This window comes from Myotis lucifugus, unplaced genomic scaffold (assembly GCF_000147115.1).
Source record: "Myotis lucifugus unplaced genomic scaffold, Myoluc2.0 scaffold_266, whole genome shotgun sequence".
Lineage (NCBI taxonomy): Eukaryota > Metazoa > Chordata > Mammalia > Chiroptera > Vespertilionidae > Myotis > Myotis lucifugus.
In genome coordinates, this window is record NW_005871314.1 from 1,435,851 (window position 1) to 1,458,333 (window position 22,483).

Genomic DNA, 22,483 nt, shown 5'->3' on the forward strand with positions numbered 1-22,483 from the left:
TATTTCATAATGTCCTAGATAATAATATAGCCATTCATGTATATAATAGCATTTGTTGTTTTGTATTTACAGAGCATTTTCAACATGATGTCATATTTATTCTCATGTCTGTCTCACAAGATTGTAAACACCTTGAGGGTAGGGGCAGTATGATTTTCCACCTCTTACTGCAACATAATAAATTCAGTAAAAATACAATTACAAAGTAATAACCCAAAAAACCATATGAAAAATGCTATAATAGTAGAGAGTTGATGGCCAATAGGGTAGTGAAGACCTCGGGCGGGGGGGGCGGAGATGGTATGGGCTAGGTGGAGGGAGATAAGGAGGGGAGGGTGAATGGAAGGTATCTGTTATACTATCAACAATAAAAATAAATAAATAAATGTTCTATAAAAATAGCTGAGTTCAGAAAATCAGGAAAAGCTTCATGGTATTAGGTATACTTAAGTCAAACATGAAAAAAATGCATAGAATTTGCAAACATAGAAATGAAATGGAGAAAATACTTAGCTCCTTAGGAGACTGCATGAAATGACAGAATATGAAAAAATATTTTTCTGTATGTGAGGAATTGGTCTGAATGGAGAATGGGGGTCAAGATGAAGAACTATAATAAATAAAGTAGAAAAGTCAGCTTGGAGAAAAGAGTGTTAGGAGCATCCATTATAAAATATTGTGTAGGAAAGTTAGCTTAGAAAGTGTATTATAGAAATTCATATACAATGTTTTTCTTTAGAATATATGTATATATTAAAGCATAAATAAATGATACAGCTACAAGTCATGCTCTAGATATAGCAAGTCATGATATATAGATTAGATATAGATATAGATATAGATATAGATATAGATATACACATGGCATAGATATTTTGGCAAATTGAAGGCCAAGAAATGAAATAATAGGATGCCGACATAGTGTGGAAGAAGGGTTTTGGCAACCTGAACTTAGATAATTTCCATTCAGATTATATAAAATTCTAGAAAAGACAATCTACATAATTTGGTATCTGGTTAGTGGAAATGGAAGTAGAGGAAAGGGAAAAAACAGAGAAGAGAGAGCTGAGTCAAAGAAGCCATTGATTTGGCATCTTTTATCTATTACTTGTATTATTATTTTGCTTTCTTTGCATACACCAGACAAGGTTACTGAAGGTAGGGCCTTCATTATCTATTTTGAAACTCTACCACTCAACAGAGGGTAATCAACAAAATTGAATTGATCTGTCCACAGCTGGATAGTTAATGTGACTTCTGTCTACTATGGCTGCTGTCGTCTATGGCATTTGCCTGTTTTTTTCTTTGAAATTTGGATTCCCTGAGCCATGACAAGGGCATAGCTATGTTGACTTACCTGTCTGTGGTTTGTCTCATGAATGCTGCTCACATATCAATTCCATACACTGTGCCTTTCAAAGACCTGAGACCATAGCACTTAGCTTCAATATTCTTACACAGTTCAATGGCCTCTGCTGTTTAATTTTACTGCACTTGGAGGGAAAAAAAAAGGTGCCATTGGGGGAAGCACTGTCTTATTGTAACTGTAAATACACTGTTTTAGGCTAAACTTAGTGAGAGATACCATGTTTGCCAACAAAGTATTCCTAGCCAAAATAGCAACAATTCTGCATCCATCTAAAGCTCTAAATAAAACACTATTTATCTTTCAATAGTAAAATGTAAATTTAGAAAACCAAGGGAATTAAGGCACTGAATCTTTTATGTCCTCTTTGTTTCTCTTTATGAAAAACAAGCTGTGCTATATTAAGTATCACCTTGAAAAAAATAAAAGAAGAAATGGCAAAAATATGTGTGGCTACCACTTTAAAAAATCCTATTAGCTACTTTTTGCAAATGTGTTCCCTTTTCTTTCCGAATGGTTTTTATTATAATTTAGACATAGAGAAATTACCTCCTGAAATATGCCTGTTCTATCTAGAACAGCTATTACAAAGCTTTCTAAAAACCCTTGTAATTCTTAGGGAGATATGGGGGTTGCCTTTTGAACCAGCAATTTTGGCTTTTCTCTCTCTGTTTCCCTGGCAAATTCTAAAGAATTGGAATGCATGTGTCTATCATGATGTATTTTGAATTTTTAAATGTCAACGTTTTTTAGGGAATTGTCTTTCCATAAAGCGGGTCGTTGCAAAGACACTTGTGAATTATTACTGTCCTTTCTGTATGTCTACCCAGGACAGGATCTCCTGTTCCTATGGCTAATTCGGTCAAAAAAACACATTGGATCGACTGGCCAGTGATCTGACTGAATTCGCAGCCCCCGCGGCTGCCCTGGCCGTGCGTGTCCACCCGGCTTTGTTTGCCTGCTGGCAGCCTCGGCGTGGAGCACACACAGCATATGCCAGGTGGCCGTGTATCTGAGGCAGAGGGACGGGAGAACAAAGCAGGAAAGGCTTCCATTTGGACAGAAATGCTTGAAGCCATCCGACTGCCAGTCACATATTAAAGAGAGAGGAAAATGCAATGATGCCTGAATGCACTCGCCGGTAAACAACTTCAAGCCCGAGATGCAGATCACAAATCTTCCTGCGCTGCTGCTGACAAGCTCAGCTTGAGCGTGGCTGCAGGAGACAAAGAAACCCGCTCCAAGAGGAAAATAGGAGAGGCGATCCTCACACCGCCTTTCATCTCTCTCAGAAACACGGTGTAGGGGTCTACTGCACCAGAACCTGGGTGTCCGTATGTCAGAAACCTGTTGTGTTGAAGGTGGGGATGGGGGAAGAAGGTTCTAGAATGCCCTGTCCATCTTTTTTCCTCTTTATCTCTGCCCTCCACTTGGTACTTACCCTACTGCTCGCCACCATCTTCCCCACACACTGCAGCACAGAGTGGGCAGATGCAAATGCCATCTCAGAAGTATTGGGGGCTACAAAATATTCTTTTGGAAAGAAGGCAGGATGGCATGGGTTCCTGAAAAGGGGGGGATGTATGATTTCTCATATAAATAAAGTATTGGCCCTACATCATGTGTTAGGATAAGTAGCCTGGTTTCTCTGCATCATTTTTTCGGCCACTCATTTACTGAGCAGCTGCTACAGGCCAGCCAGCGTGCTTACCTTCAGTTTAGTATTGACAATCTTCCCAACAGTGCTAAGCCCCCTAGTGCTGACTTTACAGATAAAAACACAGACACTCAGAGCAGTTGGTTCACTTGCCCAGGCTCACTCAGCTAATTGGTGCAAGAGAGAGTGAGGCCCCAAGATGAGCTGATTCCCAAACCTGTGCTAATCAACTTCCTGCATAGATAAGTCACTTTGCAAGGCTCTCTCAGGTGCTCTGGAATGTCTGCAAGCTGTATTCTTTAATCAAAACAGCATGGGTGTTCTAACGGAGTAATTACTCTCACTATTTAGATGTTAGAACAGTAAAGCTCTTAGCAGCCACGTGACCCAAAATTCAAACATGGGTCAACCTCAATATCTATCTCACTGCTCGTTTGAAAGCTCTACTGATCCGAACTCAAGAGAGTGTAAAGAGTTAGAGCTACTCTTCCTGAAGGTCTTATGTCATCTTGAAATTAACCAAATGGATACACCTAGGAATGGACTGTATCATCATCATAGGTCTTTGTATAGCTGAATATTTTGTTCCCTCTGCTAAGGAATGAATTTCTGTCTATTACATCTGACAAATCCCATCCCTTTGATCTTTCACAATCTCGTCCTAAGGATGCTTTTTGGACACACGGAACCACTGCTCCTTGCTGTGCTCCAACAAGCCCTGTACTCACACCAGTATCGGAGCGTTTTGCCGTGGGGCACTGGAGTGTTACTTGTCTCTGCGGTGCCTCCTCCAGGAGACTGTGATCTCCCAGAGGACACATTTGTCTCTTGTTGCCCTTTGCACTTCCGGTACCCAGGTCAGTGTCCCATCATAATAGGCATTCAAGAGCATTTGCTATGAGAGTCTATAATTAAACGAGGCAAGAATGAGAAGCCATCAGAAAAAGACGTAGGTGTGTATATGTCTGTGTGTTTAAAAGCCAATGTGGGGGGGAAAGGAGAAATGCCATTTATATTGAAGGGACAAAGTTATATTACCCCTTATCTGGCTTTTAAGGGGATTCTGCTGAGCTAAAAATCCTGTATTCGTAGGAAAGCTTTACCTGAGCTGCCAGTACCGTGTAAGATTATGAAAAGAAGGATTTTAAAGAACCTATTTACTTTGTGTCACGCACCGCTTGCTGTTTGCATTCCACTCTGGTTGAACATTGAAATGAGACAAGCCTTTATCACCTTTGTGTCTGGTCACGTCTGCCTCCCAGCCTCCCCTGCTAGCACAGCGACACAGTACCAGGCTGTAAACACAGCAGCAAAATGGTTCAGGAAAGGGAGAAGGGGGGAAAAAAGAGACCTGCTTGGGTTCATAATTGGATGAAAATATATTTAATGAAAACATTTCTATTGGTAGCAGGCTTTTTATAATTTCTTCATTTCTTTATAATTAAATTTTCTAAAATGCAGACATTTGGCTTTAAGTATCATATTGGCACCGGATCAGTGCCGTTTGCTTGCCAAGCTTAAAAGGGAAAATATAATGGGGAAATACTGTAATTTTATAGTTCTTGTAAAAATGAGGAAATCACAACCCTCACAAAAACCCCAAGGAGGATGTCCCTAAATCTGCCCACAGAGAGACCAAGATATGTGTTTTCCGTTTGGAGGATGACCTTAGAAATCTATTTGGGCTTTATTTTCGTTTTCCGGAACATCACTATAGATCCACCTCAGCAAACAGATGTGCAGAACATGAACTGAATGCTCATTGGCTCCGCAAACAGAGCTGAGGGTTTCAGCTAATTTCCATTTTTATTATATAGCCTGACTTTTGCTTCTTTGTTCTCTCATAATCAACTTCAGTCCCCTCTGAAAATACCCTAACTGATGGCTTCTAACCGGGTTAGATTGTGTGAGCTGAATGGAGACTTATTTATGACAGCCTTATCCACATATGCACCTGACATACTTTCTCTCCGTGGAACAACAAATTGGATTTTTCAAGAGCAGGAGAGAAGTACAAGCTCCTTCTAATAAAGTAAATATGATACCACTTGTGTGTAAGAGACTCTTTTGAACCAAATTAAAAGTGCATTTTTGAGACATTCAGCATAGGGAACTCAACATCTGCAACCTTGCTAAAGAACAAATTGCACCAGAGTCCCCGGTGATGGTGAGGAAGACTCTGTCAGAGAATAAGCACTGGCTCATCTTCCTTTGCCCACAGAATCTATTTCCCTCCCTTCTCTGGCTTGTCTGCACTTGCAATAGTTAATTTGGTGTGTCAACCTGACTAGACTAAGGGATGCTCAGAGAGCTGGTGAGACATTGTTTCTGGGTGTGTCCATGAGGGCGTTTCTGGAAAAGATGAACGTTTGAATCACTAGATTGAGTAAAGCAGGTAGGTGGTCCTCTCCAATGCGTATGGCTATCATCCAGTCTGTCGAGGGCCCATGTAGACAAACGATTGGAGGGCCTGCCTGAGCTGAGATATCTGTCACTTCCTGCCCTTGGACATCTGGACTCAACGTGGGATTTATACCATCAGGTCTCTCACCCCATTCCAATCTCAGGCCTTTGGACTCAGACGAATAATAATACCAGCTTTCATAGATAGATAGATAGATAGATAGATAGATAGATAGATAGATAGATAGATCCTATTGGTTCTGTTTGTCTAGAGAACCCTAATACAGTGTTCATACAGATTATTGCATATCCTTGGTTCTCCTGCATGCTGACCTCCAATTAGATTTGGCCAATGATATCATCATCAGAAGTAGAGGATGGGAGGAGATAAAAATCTACATTGACCTTTCCTTGCCTCCCTGCTTTGGTACCACAAGTGTGGGAATGACTACATCTCTCACAATTAATGTTCTCTTCTGAGAGCCCTTCCTCCATGGTCCTCACTCCAGTAGTCTACCATAACTCTGTGGCCTTTCTGTGTCCATTAGGCTCCCTAATATTGCTAATATTGGGGTGCTTCACAGACTCTTGTTTGCTAACTAATCCCTGCTTACAACTTTATGTGTTACTCTTTTTAAAAAACTTTTCAGATAAGCCATCTGAGATGAACCCAGGCTTTGTAAGAATCCTAAATGATGAAGAAAGCAAGTATTTTTTTTTCTTTTAAGAAAATGGTATCTTGAATAAAATAACTCGCTGGATAGCCATGGATTGATCAATTGGCTTCCAGTAGGAAGGTCATAGTGAGCAAGGCTGTCTGCCTTCTTCACCTTTGACATCCATGGCAAAGACTGAGAAAACACCAAGTGACTAAAGGCTTCATCCTCTAAGGAAGTTAAAAGAGCTGTCACACACCTTCTAGATTCTTTAATGAATCTGCTAGGCTGAGAGGAAATGATTTCATACCAATGAAAGCACAGGGGCTGACTCATCCTCCTGGATGGGGCACAGCATCAAGTCAGGAGGAAGCCACAGAGAAGTCCTAACACAACCTGACTCCCTTTCACTCTAAATGGCAAGTACAGGCTGGATTCCAGGACATCTTAGCTGAAGAGTACGTTTTCTAGGACATCTTTTTGCTCAGAAAATAAGACAGCACTCAAAGATCATCTGAGCTCTCACTGGCCAAATCGGAAGATCGTGACCTCTAAACACATAATGATAATCAATTCATTGAATAGAATAAAATGAGAATCCTTCATTGAATAGAATAAAATGAGAATCCTTGGAGAGAGAGAGAGAGAGAGAGAGAGAGAGAGAGAGAGAGAGAGAGAAGGGAAGGAAGAGAGAGAGAGAAGGGAAGGGAAGGAAGAAGAATGAAGTTAGGGATGGAGGGAGGGAAGAAAAAAGGAGTGATGGCAGGTAATAAGCATATAATTATGGAATTAGTAACCAATCTTTAATAATCAATGAATGCTAAAATAGTAAGTAATAATTTGATGAAGAGGACATTTCAGTCTCATAGAATCTCACCACAAATTACTTCTTAATTACTAAGTGGAAAATGGCAACTTCACTATGGAGAAACCTAGGTAATGCCACCCCTACCCAAAAAAATGAAAGTTAATATCTTCAATATAGGACAAAGCACTATCCCTTGTCTCCTGATATAATGTACTAGGAAGAACACAACATCTTTTTTGTGATAACCTTGCCAAAGCTGAATGAAAGACTATGCTATTAGTTCGAAAATCTTGATGCAAAGAAATCATTCTCACTTTCATGTTGCTCAACTGACAAACTTTTCAATCTAATGTGTTGGAAAATGTTGGAAAATACATACCTGTTGAAAATCTGTAAGATGAAGCATTTAGAGAGGAATCTTCAAAGACTGTTGGCATTCCAAACTAACTGTGCCTAAGGGCATACCGTAAAACTTAATACCATGAGATGACTATAAGTAGATGAGAGGGCTGGAGACACGACAATTAAGGAAGAGAACAGAAATGAAAGGCAGAGTGGATTGACAGAAGACCATGGTTCTTCTACTCTTACATCTTTTTTTTTCTTGTTTTAACTATAGAGAATCCAGATCTTTTGCTTAGATATTTTATTTTATTTTGAATCTATGGCAAACCTATTAAACATTTTTTCTCCTATTTTTCTTCTCTCACACCCTCAACCTGTCACACATATTCCAATACCCCATTGGTTCTATCACATATTTAATCTGCCAAGATTTTAAATTTGTTCATGATTTTTTATTACTCTTCTAACATTTGTCTTATTTAACCCTAGATCCCAGTTATTGGTAAAATCCCTTCTTACATCAGTGTTGCTATTGGTTGTCAAGAGGTTTCAGTATTATTTGTGTTTCTCATTTTCTGATGGCAAGGATTTCAACATATTTTGTATTATTCCTCTGGGTTGGATGCCTATTTTTGAGTATGTATACCAATTTTGCTATTGCAAATTGTGGGACACTTTAACCTTAATATCAAACCCACCAGAAATACTTTTTAAATAAAAGTAAAGGGGGTAGAATCTTTCACATTTTTTTTAAATAGTGAAATCATAGACATTGTGTTTTATCTCTACCTTTAGATTTAGAATGATAGGCACAATCATATATCAGAGGCTTTGTTAGCAAATACTGAAACATCCATAAAATATATATTGGCACATATACCTTTTTATTTATTTTATACTGTATCAGTGAAAATCCAGGTTTAACATGAATGAAGCCAAGATAACCAACAATGCCAGATACTGAATTTATATCATACTGTCCTTTGAACACCCAGCAGGAATAAACTGCTGAATGTAGACACCAGTGCAATACATTTGTAATTAGTACTCTTGGTACTTCTGTTTAAAAGGAGGTCATGGAGATGTTTTCTAAACATGATCTTTTGATGAAAAATAGATATATTTAAAGAATTTATGTGAATACAAGCATGCCCTGGTTTAATAAGAAAGATTTCAAATCAAAAGCCTTAGATGTAGAATACTATAAAAGAACCAGATGCCATGAGTTTGCTAATTGTACTCTAGTATACAGGTTATTCAGGACTCCTTTATTATTATTATTATTATTATTACCTGTAAGAGACCCTGAAGACTGAGGGATTTTTCCACGGTGGCACTCACATGTCATTATCCCCATAGATGTTCTTACCCACCCTCTTTTGCCCACAACCTTATCCCCTAACTCTTCCTCCTGAAGAATAATTCTTGCCTCTTCTGAGAACCATCCTTGACCAACTTTTCTCTGAAATTGGCTAAACTTCATCTGATGCTCTTCTGCTAAAACCCTATAAAGAATCCCATCCTCTTTCTCAAGATTTTTCCTTGAGAGTCTGTCTTCTCATACCCAGCATTTTTAAAAATTTGCTTATGCTAATGGTATTCTGGTTACTTTTCTTCTGCAAAATGAACCTTGCGTGTGTGTATATTGGTATATGTATGTGTGTGTGCTTATACTAAAAGAGTTTTTCACAATGTTTTAAAGTGAATGAAGTGTTTAGCCTTACTTTTTCATTTAATCATTACAACAAAGGATGAATTTCCTCACCTGAGTTAGAAAAGGAAATCTAGGTTTAGGTATGATATATGGTGGAGGAGAACAGGAGATTCTCCATGTAGTTGGGCACATGGCAATCCTAGTCCCTAAAACAGGAAATTGGGAAGTAGGACAAGGTTTGAATAAATGTGACTTCAGTTTGGACATCATGAGTCTGAAGTCACTCCTCTGAGATATCTAAGTTCAGATGCAAATAATTGGATGTATGGTCTGAAGGTCAAGAGTTAGATTCCAGAGATTGGAAGTCATCATCGAAAAGATAGAAATTGGAAATCTTGGCCTAAGAATAATCCCACTATGTAGATTAGTTTTAAAAAATGAATTATAAATATAGTCTAACATAGCTCAAGGACTCTTAGATCATATAACACCTGCACAAATAAACATAAAAACCCTGGTATGATTGTTCTACTGAATCCTCTTGCAATGAATGCAGTAAAGGGGCCATAACAAAGAGCTTGTTATCATTCCTATAACAGTGGGCCTACAACATGCTTAATCATTACAATCAACCTTCCTTTTCCTACAAATTATAAAGAGTCCTGATCTCAATCAGATTATGATGTGTCACATTAGGATTTGTGAAATGGTCACAGCTGTACCTTTTGTAAGTTATGGACTTAGAACTACTAAAATCATATGTGATTAAGTCAATTATTTTCATTTCCTGGCCTAATATCTTAGCCTACTTCAAGGGTTTGGCTAAAGACTGAATTTGATAATCATCCTTTAAGAGACTAGACTTCCATTTTGAAGAGGCTTAAATCTCTGATAAATAATATAATGAAGTGATTAACTATTTCATAATCCTGCCAATTCCTAAACCAGGATTTAGATGGCCCATTTGAAAGAGAAGGTCTCCTTAACATTGAAATCCTTCTACTGAGAACTCTAACAACTTACCATATTCTCTATTTAATCCCATAATCCCCTAGTTGCTTCCTGTTGAGAGCTTGGGTCCCTTTGTTTCATTTGCATTTTCCATAAGATACAACTTGAGGTAAGTTTTCCCAGGTTCTATGGTGAATTTGGCTCTCTACAGCAAATTTCATGAACTATAGAGCCTGCAAATATTTCCTATGAGTAACTAGTCATACTATTTGCAGAATGTACTTCAGCCAGCAATTCGGGATCAGCATCTCTTTGAGCTGAAGGTTGTATCTTGAAAGGGAACAATATCTACATAGGAAAGCTGAAGGTTATATCTTGAAAGGGAACAATATCTACATAGGAAATTTATCAAAGACTAACACTCCTCTTCCAAAATGCAACAAAATAAATTTCTATAAGAACTTTTCATTCAGACTGTAACATTATTTTATTAATTATGTATTAATTTATTACTTTCAAAAATCAATCATTTATAATACTTTAAATTTCTTTTCAGATTATAAAGACAAAATAATTTCACAGAATTGTGTACTTTTCCACAGACTCCTTTTAACTCATTCTCATTTCATTTTGCAAAGCCTCAGGATGGCTGTGTGCTAATTTTGCCAATTGTTTCCCTCCAGATCTAACTAGTCAAGGTCACTCAATGGTGCTCAAGGTCTTTCGCTAACTCATATTCCAGAAGAGTTTCTAGCTCTCCTTTAAAATGTGTGTGTACTTTCTCCAAAATTCTGCTTGCTTAACAGGTTCGTGTTTATTCTGTATGGCCAACCTAAGGAAGCAGAAAAGCCAGAATTATATTTCAGACTTTCCCAACTGTCAGTTTTGTACTCAAACAAACTAGTCATTGCTGTCCCTCAGAAGGAAAGCTGCCTCTCACATATGAAGAGCCTTCCTCTTGGAAGATTCTGTATCTTACAAGGTTGTTTTGAAATGTTGACGTAACATATAAGTAAAAAAATTCTCCAAGCAGATTAAATGCATATATAAATTTATAATAGCCCACTAACTCCAGTTGGCAGAGTTATAGCTTTAAGATAAGTGGCAAAACACTTTCCAAAGAAGTTTGGAGACTCTTTTTTGTCTTTCTGCCAAGTTCTCCCCACTGAATCTTATGCACTGACTAATGCATATGCTTGTTTGTGTGAGATTCCAGGGAATGGTGTCCACTGAGGATGGTCGGTGAAAAGACTTTCAGCAGAGGCCTATGTGAAGTCATTTCTTGGACAGGGTTTAGATTCTGCTATATTTCTAATAGTTGTTCTGTTGCATATGCATCAACATTAGCAGAATGGGAATCCTGTAGCTTTTAATTCATATGTAGTAAACTCAAATATGAACTGTTTTATAATTTAAAATATTCATTATGAAACTATATATATATATTATATATATATAATCTTAAAATTTCTATTTAATCAATTGGTTTTCATCTTTTCCAGTATTTATACCTCACCTCTTTTTATTGACTTATCAATATTACAAAATATTTATTTGCTACCTATTATGCAAATGTAAAACTTGAATTCCAAAATTTCTGTCTACCTACTGACCTTCCTACTTCTGACATGCAATTTTTTTCTTCTGCATTACATGTGTTTACAGATAATGTTAGTATTCATTGTTGCTAAATATTTCATTATATAAACATGCCAGAGTTCTAGTGTTTCATATTCTTGAAATAATTACCTCTATCTATTTTAGCAGTTTGTGAGCTAACATAGATCAGTTCAAGCACATTCATGAGAAAATATATCAGATATCAATTCCAGTCACCTCTGAGATTTTACCATCCCAAGTAAGATATAAATTCAGAACTGCCTGAAGTCCTATCTCCATGGCTTCTAATATTATGGGGGGGAAAAAAACACCCACACAGTTAAGAATATATCATGTTGAGTCCCACTTCAGTTTACGTAAAAATTGGGGACAATAAACATATATATTAATATCAATGATTGCCTTTTAGGATAGGTATTAAGAAAGATCTTCATGAAAAACCCATTTACATATTTTATTTAAATGTTGCCATGTACATATTCTTTTCAAGTGAAAGTTGCAATTAGCTTAAAACATGTCATCTCCTTATAGAGTATTTTTTTTAAGAAATTGAGGTGGTGGTTCGTTCTGTGAATGAGTAGCTCTGGCCTGTGATTATGATATTATCCCCTATTTTTCTGCCAAGAGAAGAAAGAAATAGCAAATGGAACACATGTAGGGAGACAATGTGATATCCTATTTGTAGACACCACTAGTTTCCAACCAATAATTTTTTTTAAGTATCAAATAGACATTCAGGTAAGCTTGATGACTCATATATAAAATTGAAAACATAGAGTTTGTAATTCCTAAAAAGGGTTTCAGAATGCCTATGTTTCTTTAACGTAATTGCGTTCCTGTGGTTTGAAAAGGATAAATACCTACTGTAAGGTCTAATTCTCATCACAAGTAGCTAATTTATTCATCTGGGTGTGTCTGGCTTGAGTTATTGAAAAATTATCAAAACTTGGTTAGTACTTAGGGCTTCCAAGTAAGCAGAACTTTGCTACTGAACTCACTTCTAAGCTTTAGTAGATTTGCTTTACTAAAAAAGAAAGTTTATGCATTTTAATATTATTTTATATCCCTTCTTAATTTTTTCTGTCTAACCTACTGGAATAAATGTCTCTCAAAATAATCAATGAAATTTCAGTTAGACTATTTGTCTCAGTGCTGTAGGAATCTCACTTAACAAAAACTGTCCCTAAAATGTTATTGAAATCTTTCCAGAATCAATAGAAACAGAGATGCCTCCTTTTGCCTATGGTTCCAGGATTCCGGTATAAAACCGCTGCCATTTGCACCGTACGCTAATGACAAGCTGGATGTTTGCATGAAAGCCAATATGTTCTTACACTGCTTTCTGAGACAAGTAATAATCAGTCTGTCATCAATGTCATGCTGCAATCAGGCTTTGACAAGGTTTGCAAATAACGTGAAAGGAATTGCTCATCCCTGAACGCTGCAGATCAAAACCAGACCTGAACAAAAACGAGAAGTCTGCTGCGCGTCAGCTGCACAGGCTCTGGGAACGTGCTGTGAATGAGCAACAGCAGCAGCAGAGGGAGCGGCCAAGCCTTTTCCCCACGCTCACCCTCCATTTTTTCTTTTTTATGGAGAAGACCTTTTCTCAGCTACCAATCCTGGAACATCACTGCGGTGATATAGCCACCTAAGCCCGACCTGATTGGAAGTGCTAGTTGTATTATTCTGAGGAATGATTGGAAAAGCAAATAACACCTCCATCCTGGGGTGATTCTGTCTCTTAACTCATGGGCTGGAGTAGGCAGGATTTCTGATCAGACCCGGCACTCCCATCAGTGAGAGAACTGTGTGCACATGAGATTGAACCACCAGTTGCTTTCTTTTCCGGTCCTCCCTCCTCAATCCTTCCTACCCCCCAGAGGAGCTGAGATGTGTGTTATTTATCCACTGCTGTGCCTGACACTTGATAATCTGAAGGCTTGCACGTTCATAAGAAACAAGCTAACCTTATATACCTTTGAGAATGGTTATAGAAGTTAGACTTATAAAACTTTGAGAACAAGATTATTAGGAAGGAAAAAAAAGATTTTTAGAAGTGTCAACTGACCACAGGTCTGCTCAGAGCTTCAAACGTGGTTGTACTTCATGTTTGTGCAAATAGCTGGACAGCACACGACATATGGATTCAAGCATTCATGATTTGTGCCTAAGCATGAGCATAGATTTCAGATGTGAATTAATTGTTGATCTCATTTTAGCATAAGAGACTAAATGTTCCGTTATTTTGTAGTTTTTACAAAAAACCTTGAAAACCAGGTGCTACTGAGGGACATTCAAAGTTAAGTGAGGATGGTCCTGGCCAGGTGGCTCAGTTGGGTGGAGTGTCATCCCATACATGGGAAAGGTTGTGGGTTTGACTCCCGGTCAGAGCACATACCTAGGTTGGGGGTTCAATCAGTCAGGATACATATGGGAGGCAAGCGATTGTTGTTTCTCAAATTGGTGTCCTCTCTCTCTCTCTCTCTCTAATCAATTTTTTTTACAAAGCATATCCTCAGGTGAGGATTAAAATAAAAATAGTTAAGTAAAGATGGTAAGGAAAGGATAAAAGCAAATGCATCCTAAGCAAAAAGTCTACATTCCAAAGAGAAAGGCAATGTAAAGCATATTTAAGATCCTTTTTCATGTTATTACAGTCATTTGAGACTATGGACCATATAGTCATAAAAAGAATTGTCCAATAAAGTGTTCATTTAATAAATATATGCTAAGCACCATAATATTGGCTGAGTACCACCTTAGACATTATGAGAGGTAAGCAAGATGTAGACTACAATTTAAGCCTTATGTTTTCAAGGAGTTTATAATCTGGTTAGGGGGAAGTTATGAATGTAGTCATATCTCTTTGAAAGTGGATAATGTAAGCACCAAAATATGAGACAAGAAGCACTCATGAACTACACTAAGGATCGGTACTAACAGATATCCATAAGCAATTTCTTTAACCCATAATTGTGAACCCCCCAACTTTCCCAGACTTCTGACCTTACCTGTTACCATGTAATTATAACCCAAGTATATCATAATGAATACAGAAAGTCCAGACCCCATCTCTGCTGTTTATGAGGTCCCCATAATGTGGGTTGCACTTATATATATTTGGGCTGTTACTTATCACCTCTCAATTTTGACCAGAGAGCTGGGATTCTTCAGCTATTGCCTCTGTCCATCTATCATTGGATATGTTTGTTGATCCTGTTCTGTCTAGTCAATTTCACTCCAAGACAGGGATATATACCCACTCTTTGGCTTCCCTATAGCAGTATACTTGGGATTTACTGGTTTCACAAATTGAACTGAAGCCTTAAGGATTGTATCAAGGAATTACAATGCAGAAAATGAAATTTAAAATTGGTTATAGGCCCAGCTGGCATGGCTCGGTGGTTGAGCATCGACTTATGAACCAGGAGGTCATGGTTCCATTCCCAGTTGGGGTACATGCCCGGGTTGAGGGCTCGATCCCCAGTGTGGGGCGTGCAGGAGGCTGCCTATTAATGATTCTCTCTCATCATTGATGTCTCCATCTCTCTCTCCCTCTCCCTTCCTCTCTGAAATCAATAAAAATATTTTTTTAAATTGGTTATAAAGTAGCATGTCTCCTGGAGTGTATCACCTATGCCTGCTCTTTTTGTCCAAGCCATGAGGCAAGGACCTTCTACCGTCCCCTGCAATCAGAGATCTTTCTCTCCCAACTGCCTACATCTCCAACCTCCTTCCTCTGGTTTCCTCATTGCAAATCCCAAAATCAGTTCACATGGCAACATCTCAGAAATGAGGCCCTGCTCAGAATAAAGCCCGACTTTGATATAATTGACAAAGCCCTTTAAAGTCTCTCATCTAGCCCTAACCAGTTTTGCTCAGTGGATAGAGCGTCGGCCTGCGGACTGAAGGGTTTCAGGTTCAATTCTGGTCAAGGGCAAGTACCTTGGTTGCAGGCACATCCCCAATGGGGAGTGTGCAGGAGGCAGCTGATCGATGTTTCTCTCTCATAGATGTTTCTAACTCTCTATCCCTCTCCCTTCCTCTCTGTAAAAACTCAATAAAATATATATATATTTTTAAAAGTCTCTCATCTTAAACACTTCTTGCAGAATAAGCTTCAGATTTGTAAATTTGATGCACCGCAGAGGAAAACAAAGACTCATTTCTGGGCTTCTAATAATCTAATATGATTAGCAAGACTAGGTAGACCCTGAAATCATTTGTTCTTTACACTAGAGTCAGTAATATTCAAGCAATACCTAGATGATTTGTTGAATTCTGCTTAAAAATACAGTAATGCTCATACATTTTTTAAATTAGTCATTGAACTACACAAATTTACCTTACATTTTAACAATTTCTATGTCTGCAATTGCTGAAAGAATTACATAATACAGATACAATTTTTCCTGTGGAAAGAAGGAATTCTAAATCATTGTCCATTTTATGATTGAAGCCCAATTATTAATTGATAGTAAATTTTTAAGATAATTACATTTCTGGAAACTCTATAATCTTATGCAATGTCAGAGGTCAGTGATACAAATTTGTGTACAGTCTCACTATGTGATATTGAGGGCATAAATAAATATACTTATTCTTTCCTTATTTCCTAGATTCATCGTCATTTTTCTTTTCATGATAGTACTGGGGGGAAAGTTAAATTGCAATCCTCATTAGAGAATCATCTCCCTTATGAAAAACTAAACTGTGATTGCAATTTAGATATTTTGAAGAAGCCGTAAGATAGTCTTATTCCAAAATATTAATTTAAGTACGGTGTTTCTCAATTTCATTTCAAATAGCTGAATAAGCTTTCCAAAAAATCCTGAAAAATAACCAATTGTTTTAGGAGATTCAGAGGTAATAGGGCACAGAATCAAAGACAGACTTCTGGAAAGTACATGAGAGATCTCCAGATAAACTCACATTATGAAGTCATTTGTACAATAAGTATTTACTAAATGTTTACTAGAAAAGGTGCTGTACTGGAGCTGGGAATCAATGATGAACAAGAAAGCTGAGTATTGACCTTCAAGGAGCTTGTACAATAATAGAAGAGACAAATGATGAACAAGGACACAAATAAACAAAATAATTACAGATTGTACACAGTGTATTGAGTACAAAGAAGAAGATGTAAACAGTGTTATGACAAACTGAAAACAAATTCAAATGTCCTTAAATGTATGAAAAAATCTAAATTCTAAAATAGAAAAAAGATTGAAACTACTGACAGCATTTTTTACCTACATTAACAATGATTGAAAAGTTTGATAGCACATTCTACCATCCAGACTGAAACAAAGAGTATTTTGATTGTGGATGTAAATTAATTCATCCCAGATGGAAAGTAATCTGGCAATATCTATCAATGTATAAAAACACATAACTTTTGACCCTTATTTCATAAATTGGAATATGGCTCATAAATTTGTTCTCATTTGTACAAAATGGTGCCATGTACAAGGTTATTCATTGCAATGTGTTCTTAGTAAGAATAATTGGAAAATATCTGAACATTCATTACAAAATACCAATTTAATAAATTATACTACACACATATAAAATATGTATGACACAGAATGAGAACACAGTCTTTTGTTTGTTTGCAGATATGGGCCAGTTTCCAAAAGTGTTAAGTGTAAACAATTAAGACAGTACAGTGCAAATACTATGCTAAATAGAATGTATATATCTTATTCCCGTATGCCTAAAATATCTCTGAAAGTGCATTGGGAAGAAGTGTTCTACTTTATGTACATATTCATATTTCTTTTTGTACCTGTAAATTTTAAATTAAGTGAATGTGAATTTGTTTTAAAATATTTAAATATTTTTGTAAAGATAAAAATTCCAAGTCGTATCATCTATTCTGGTATTCACATTGCCAACTCTTTAAGCTTCAGGGTCTGAGAACAAAGTTCTTGAAAAATTCATTGATTATGTCAGATTCAACTAAAAAACACCCATTAGAACATATTAAGTTCAAGATCCTCTGCTCTTGGGACATAAAATTAAAATATAGCCCCTGTCTGTCTTCAAGAGAATATATTTCAATGGATGAACTAGCTATTTCTGCAAAGAGTAAATTGTGATTAGAGTAATTAGTAGGAGTACTAAGACTTCTAAGTTTTATTATACCTTTCAAAATTCTTTCAGTTTCCATGAAGTATTGGGTTTAAATAATTACTAAGTTTTCCAATATATTATTTATAAAATACAGTTTATTTTATGTAAATCCCTACAGTATTGTGGGGTGTATCTTTCCAATATTATTAAAATATCCTATATAATAAAAGGCTAATATGCAAATTGATACCTCGGGAGTTCAACCAACTGGGAGTTTGACTGCTCTCTATGATGTGCGCTGACCACCATGGGGTGGCGTGGAATGAAGGAAGGCCCCAGCTGGCAACCGGTAGCCAGGGAAGGAAGACCCCGAAAGGCCCTGATCACAGGCCAAGCCTAGGGACCCTGCTTGTGCATGAATTCCATGCACTGGGCCTCCAGTATGTAATAAAATCTATTCATTCAAAGTATATGGAAAAGGAATTCTAAAGAAACCTGCACTGAGCACCTATCCTATATAATAAAGAGGTAAAATGCAAATTAACCCTCATGCCCTAACAAGATGGCTGCCTATGACCAGGCCAGCAGGGGGGTTAGTGAGAGACAACCAAACGACTGAACAGCAGGCTATGTGGGGCAACCAGGCCGGTGGTGGGGGGGGGGGGGCGTGAGGGGTGACCAGGCTGGTGGGGGGGGAGTTGGGGGTGGCCCAGGCCAGCAGGGGGGGAAGTTGGGGGCGACCAGGTCAGCAGAGGGTGGAAGTTGGGGTGACCAGGCCAGCATGGGGGGGCAGTAAGTGAGTGGAGTGACCAGGCTGGTGGGGGGAGAGTTAGGAGCGACCAGGCCAGCAGGGAGGGGGCAGTTAGGGGTGACCAGGCCAGCAGGGAGAGACAGTTAGGGCCAATCAAGCTGGCGGGGGGGGGCAGTTTGGGGCGTTTAGGCAGGCAGGCAGGTGAGCGATTAGAAATCAGCGGTCCAGGATTGTGAGAGGAATGTCGGGTCGGACCGGCAGTAGGGCATCCCCCGAGGGGTCCCAGATTGGAGAGGGTGCAGACTGGGCTGAGGGGACCCCCCTCCCCGTGCACAAATTTCATGCACTGGGCCTCTAGTTTAATTATATTTACTGTTAAGATTACATAGAAACTTTTTCCAGTCAAAAATCTGTTTTCCACAGAAATTACATAGAATAGACTCCAAATAACATGGCTAGTAGATAGATTAACTATCTTAAAATAACTCTTGATTAGTCCCATTTACTTTCTATTATCTACCACTTTATTTTACTCTTATAATTTTATTAAATGCTTTTGAAAGTACAATGACACATGCAAACTACGTGTTTTTTATTATTGTTGTTTAAAGATGGACAAGCATGAGATTAATGGAAGATCTATAATATCCCCCAAAGCAAGAAAGAGAAAAAAGTGAAAACAGGCATGAGTATTCAAAACACAACTACAAGGTTAGAAATATGAATATCATTTAAAAATGATATAATGGCAATAACATATGATCAAATAAATCATTTATATTTCCTCTTTACATTTTCTCTTTGCTTCAGAAATGGGTCCAGAATCTATGGAGCTTAAAGTGTATCTAATCAGGGAGTGTCTTTTTATGAATAAAAGTAGTATATCTACCAATGCAAATTCAGATGGGGGCCCTTGCAAGTGAGAGACCCTGAAGCTTAAGTGTCTTTTGCTCCACAGAAATCCACTCTGCTTTCATATATATATATATATATATATATATATATATATATATATATTTGATTTTTTACAGAGAGGAAGGGAGAGAGATATAGAATTAGAAACATTGATGAGAGAGAAACATCAATCAGCTGCCTCCTGCACACCTCCCACCGGGGATGTGCCCTCAACCAAGGTACATGCCCCCGACCCGAATCAAACCCAGGACCCTTCAGTCCGCAGGCCGACGCTCTATCCACTGAGCCAAACCGGTCAGGGCCCACTCTGCTTTTCTTAGTAAACAGAATTTTCCTTAAATTTCATTCTGTGGTTTAATCTGAGTATTTATTTGGAGGAAAGGATGTACATCTCAATAAAGCCACAGGTAATTAATAGAAGACATGACACTGGGATGGGGGTTGGGGGAGGGAGTGTGTGACTGCATGTGCCAGGGAGTAGGGGAGGCCCGGGGGAGGTCAATGCGGGGAAAAGGAGACATATGTACTACTATTTGTAATACTTTAAACAATAACAAAAAAGACGTTTTCCATCTCATTGTCCAGATTACACTCCCATTTTTTTTAGGGTTTCTTCTTTTAAGAGTATAAAATTAAATCTGCCATGTCAGATTCAGAACAGACCAGAAATTTCCACTCACAGGACAATGCATCTTAAAATCCAAGTTACGTCCTGCTCTCTTAGCCCACGTGTGGAAATTCAACAATGATTGTTTTCATTCCTGACTAGTGGTTTGCAGTAGCAGTCCTGACAATGAATTCTCCCACCACTGAGTATTTATTAGTGAGAGCACACAGCTCTTTTCTAAGAGCCCCCTTCCTTTCCGCCTGAACTGCATAGATATGCTGCATTTCCCCTGGTAATAAGGAAAAGGCAGACATTTCTAAGTTTTTTCTTTCATTATGGGTGAGGAGACGGAACCGCCTCGACTAAGTCTGGTAACCATGTTATCTAACTCTCAAACCTGGGAAAATGATGGGGAAGAGATGAGGCAGAAGTTCTGAGAAGCATCCCCTGGTTATTGTTGCTAGGGCAACTGCTACTTGGCATCCTCCAAATAGTTATCGTCTGTCACACTTGGGGTATAATTCACAGGCATGCAACGCATCTGAGTGGATTGGAAATACAAATTGGGGGAGGGGATGAGGATTCATGTAAATAAAGGAGAGCATTTTAAATAGGCACATAAACAAAAGTGCATGCCTAATATTTAGGAAGAGAAGACAGATTAGGCATAGAAAGAATACAATTTTGAAAATATGAGTGTCACAGCTAAATAGTGGTGTTTTTCTTATTCCACAAATTAGACTCTACCCCATTCCCAATAACTGTCTACCCATCTGCCTCCTTTTATAAGAATCCCTTCTTCCTCCAAATATTAGTCTTCTGCCATATGACTTCAAACTAAATATATGGAAAGATTTAGATGTCATTTCCTTTTCATAATTCTTAAGAGAGCAAAGAATATTTTAAAACACCGTTTCATTGTTTACCAGAATGTCTGACTCAGAAGCAGAACTGGCTTTGTTATAAGAGAAGATGAAGTATTTATTACCCAAATAATCTTTGACAGAAACAGCCATGAGCCCTGAAATACCCTTGGTTAAACCTAAGTTGCACATCTCATTTCTATTATGCCTTCATTTCTTAGAGCCACGGTGTCTGCTTAGTCTTTCTAATCACTGTTTCTTCTTCTAAACATGATAGGAAAGTTATTTTATACATTGGGGGGGGGGGTACTATTGCTCAAATCATACAGAAGAAAAAAAAAAACTTAAAATATCTATCATCATCATCATATAAAACCCCAACAGTTTCAACCTCCTCTTAGCATTTGCTGGTGTCAGCATCATTAAAAAGCAAAGAAAACTCACATTAATGTATCACATTTACAAAATTGAATTTAATAGCAAATGCATTTTTGGAAGCAAGTGGGAAGAAGGAGAAAGAATTTTAACCAGATTGTACCAAATTATTTTAAAAGAGTATAGCAAATTAAAGAGGCAGGAATAAAAATTTAAAAAAGCAACAGTTATTTGATTTTTCCATAACATGACATTTTTCTTTCCTTTGAGCTTCATGTATGTTTTATAGATTATTTCTGAAATGTATACCAGGAAAATCAAGTAATGATTTCCAAACATTAGAGATTTTTCAAAAAGTTACTGCATTTGCCCAGCCTGCGTGGCTCAGTGGTTGAGTATCAACCTATGAACCAGGACTTCACAGTTCGAGTCCAGGTCAGGGCACATGCCTGGGTTGCGGGCTCAGACCCCAGACCCCAGTGTGGGGAGTGGGGAGTGAAGAAGGCAGCTGATCAATGGTTCTCTCTTATCATCTCTCTCTCTCTCTCTCTCCCTTCCTCTCTGAAATCAATAAAAATATATACTTTTAAAGAGTTACTGTATCTTGTATCCTGCCTTAGAGTGAATAGATGCCTGGACCTTCAGACATAACTGAGAACTGGGGGGATGATACATGGGACAAAACTGAAAATCATCCTCTGAAAATCCTCCTCTTAAGAAGAGTCTATCCTTGAGGTAACATGAATCACGGAACCAAGAGTTTGGCCTGGTTATAAGACTTTAGCAACGGGGCAGAGCATCCCAGATCTGCAGACCCCTCACTATGGGCAGTGGCCATAGCAGCAAGGAACAGTTATGTGACACAGAACAATTTTTGACAATGTCCAGTTATGTCTCTACCTGTGGACTTTTGAATGTTTGACAGACCCTTGAAGACTAACAAATGAGTCCAGCATCTTTGCAAGAAGCTAAAGTACATACATGATTAGTAGATGAGGGTAATCACCTTTCTTATTAATTTAGACAGGTGTCTGACCGCATGTATACTCATAAGCTAGTGAGGCAGAGAAAGTTCAAATTTCTGAGTGTCACCATTTTCAAACATAAGTAAGTTTGGATTAAATTATGCTGCATGCTTGTTAATGGCAGTTCAAGGAGAAATTTGGTTCCTCTATAAGTTGTTTGCAAAGCAACACCAAGGATGTAAAACTTTAAGAAAGATTATATTTTGAAATCTGATCCTAAATAGGTTATATGGATTGTTCTTAGCTTAATGCACAAGAAACAATCCTTCCTTACCTAAGTGTTTTGTGTTTTTCATGATCTGTTTTAATTATCTTTTGCCCTTATAAGTTATTATCTGAAATATTGACAATCCTTTGAAAATATAATTACTCTACTTTTCTGCTAAAGAACATGCCAGGTCAACAGTTG

General features: G+C 37.9%; 1 non-coding gene across 1 annotated transcript; it reads right to left on the minus strand.

The window, feature by feature from the left end:
• Window positions 1-8,131: 8,131 nt before the first annotated feature.
• On the minus strand, window positions 8,132-8,269 carry LOC111828021. Its single transcript, XR_002831777.1, has one exon. It is a non-coding gene; the product is annotated as a small nucleolar RNA SNORA8 (small nucleolar RNA).
• Between the last annotated feature and the right edge of the window lie 14,214 nt (window positions 8,270-22,483).